This window comes from Engraulis encrasicolus, chromosome 1, assembly GCF_034702125.1.
Source record: "Engraulis encrasicolus isolate BLACKSEA-1 chromosome 1, IST_EnEncr_1.0, whole genome shotgun sequence".
Classification (NCBI taxonomy): Eukaryota; Metazoa; Chordata; class Actinopteri; order Clupeiformes; family Engraulidae; genus Engraulis; species Engraulis encrasicolus.
Genome location: NC_085857.1, coordinates 50,845,601 through 50,848,306, shown reverse-complemented (window position 1 = coordinate 50,848,306; position 2,706 = coordinate 50,845,601). Strand labels below are relative to the sequence as shown.

Genomic DNA, 2,706 nt, shown 5'->3' with positions numbered 1-2,706 from the left:
TGATATCCAGTGATGACGCGGCTTAGATAAACATCAATTGGCGACAAGGCAATACACATTATCCAGCAAGTGGCAAGAAAACATCATAGTCTTAATGAATTAAATTACCCATCATAGCCTCATTGTTAATAGGCTACCAGCCTTGCAGATTTTGTTGAGTGTATTGCATACTCTAATACATCATACCTACATATTGCTCATTTTTCAAACGTACTTTTCTACAGTATGCTGACAGGAAAGACCATCGACTTCTACGCTACTATCCAAATACACAAATGAATAATTCAGCAGGCCTATTCCTTTTCAAACTTAAATAAAACATTATGAATCAGTATCATTTGCAATACTTATTTTTTTTATTCAATCTATGTGCATGAATGACACATCAAATATAATCAACAACATATAAGACAGGAGCAGATAGCAGTGTTATTATGGATGACACAGGACTAAGTAGTAGTAAAATGCTTTGAAAAGCATGGGCTGGAGTATCATAACAACCTAGTCGGTCATGGCTATGGCAGAAATGCTGTTATGACTGGAAAGCACTCTTGCGTTTGCACACAAATTCAGGATGTGGCAAAATGTGCATATTATATACATTGTAAGGTTCACCGCTTATGTCTTGTGATTGTGGATAGTGTGAAATCACTGACTAAGGCAGCTTGTTTTTTAACTTTTGCATAAGTTGCACAATTTCTTGTCAGGATCTTACGTGCATACAGAATGGCAGGATGCTCTGGACGTCAAAATGTCTGCGGAGAAGCAAATAGAAGAAATAAGTGAACATATCAAACATTATGCAAAGAAAACTTTTTTTTTCCTTTAAATTAAAATATTGAACTGAACACACCAGTGTGTGGTTACAACAGCAAGAGAAGAGAATGACCATTACCATTATGCCATCACTTATAAACATTTTAAATTGCTAAATTAATCTATGTATGCATGTCTGTCTGCAGATGTGTGCAAAATATTGGATCTGTGAAATGTATATTATATGTGGCAAGACCATAATCTTATTTTGGAAATCTAGATCAATACAGTACTTCTACTCTAATATTGTTAAGCAATGAATAGTTGTCAACTGACAAACTTCAACAGGATACTGGCTGGGCATAGCCTACATACCATCAGGTCCAGGTGGCGCACAGCACAGCTGTTCTTCACTGGCTCCTCTGCTGCACTGGGACAGGTCTACAGAGCAAATGAAAAAAAAAAAACAATCACAGTTAGTGCAATTCACCTTGTCTGTAATATGTTGGTCACATGTAAGAGAAATACAACTTATAAATAACCTATAGTTCCAATTTAGTTATTTTATTTAATAAAATGCAAATAAGTAGGCTACATTACACCCATACAACACAGTATCATTACTTATGTGGCTGCTATTACAGCTTAAGCACTTAACTATTTTGTACTGTACTTATTAGGCTACCAAGTGGACTTGCTGTACAAAGTAGGCCTAGGCATTTGGGTGCTAAAACAAGTCTAGACCACTGAGCACTGCTCCTCGACACAATCTCAATGAATAATGCCATTTCCAGAGCAACACATGTAATTAGTTGTGGTCATCTCGATTTGTTGAACAAATAGGTCAAAGTTATTGCCATCCAACAAACAAAATAACAACTTGTGATTGTGATGACGCTAGCCTAACAAGTGCAGTGGATTACTTTGCAGACCGGCGAATTTAAACATTCTAACTTCTTTCTCATAAAGGACTAAACACAGGTAGCCTACGTATAGGAAAGTGTGTTCAAAATTTAATTATTATTTAATAGTGGCTATGTTTACACGTGAAATACAAGGTAGGCTATAACTTAACACAAACGAAGCTATACAAAAGGCTGAATGACCCAAGGCTAAAAGGCATTGCTAACGATGGTTGATTAGCATAATTCACACCTTTAATTATTTGCGATCTCTCTAGGAGTTAAATGGAGCGTTTTTATCATCACTTTCCATCTTCCACATTTGCAAACTTCTTTCAACAACAGGTCGGTTGGAAACAGACAATGATTAGAAAGTATAGTGCAGTATCTAAACCTAAACCTTACAACAAACAAGAACATTTGACTCACCAAATAACAAAGTCAGCTTGTTAAACTTCCATCTCGTTGCTGGCTGGCATTCAGTTTACAGAATTGTTGCTCCTCTTTGATTCGCGTGGAAGGGGAGTGGTAGCCGTTCATCACAAAGATTTTTTAAGGAGGCACGTAGAACTAGATTTTTAAGGAGGCACTAGATTTTTTTCAAGGAAGACTATTCAGTTGTATTGACGCAATCGGCGCACTGCCACCAACAGTTTGGAGGTGGAACTGCAGTGACCATTTAGAAATTCCCCACTTCTGGTTTTCCTTCCCTCGCCAGGTGATTGTCAGAACAGGGGCCGTTCAGGGGCCAATCAAATTGGAGGAGGGGCCTCGGCCCCTGTGGCCCCGCCCCTAGATCCGCCCCTGCCCGTGTGTGTGTGTGTGTGTGTGTGTGTGTGTGTGTGTGTGTGTGTGTGTGTGTGTGTGTGTGTGTGTGTGTGTGTGTGTGTGTGTGTGTGTGTGTGTGTGTGTGTGTGTGCGTATGTGTAGATGTGTGCCTGTGTGTGCATGTCTGTGTCTTCCGTGTCTTGGTCAGACGCACACTTTATTTGGAATTGGACGTCACGCGCACGCACACACACACACACACACACACACAGACACACAC

At 39.3% G+C, this 2,706-nt stretch overlaps 1 long non-coding RNA gene across 1 annotated transcript; it reads right to left on the bottom strand.

The window, feature by feature from the left end:
• Positions 1-424: 424 nt before the first annotated feature.
• Positions 425-2,290, bottom strand: LOC134439883 (uncharacterized). Its single transcript, XR_010032893.1, has 3 exons — positions 2,088-2,290; positions 1,132-1,197; positions 425-755 (listed from the first exon to the last, which is right to left on the bottom strand). It is a non-coding gene; the product is annotated as an uncharacterized LOC134439883 (long non-coding RNA).
• Between the last annotated feature and the right edge of the window lie 416 nt (positions 2,291-2,706).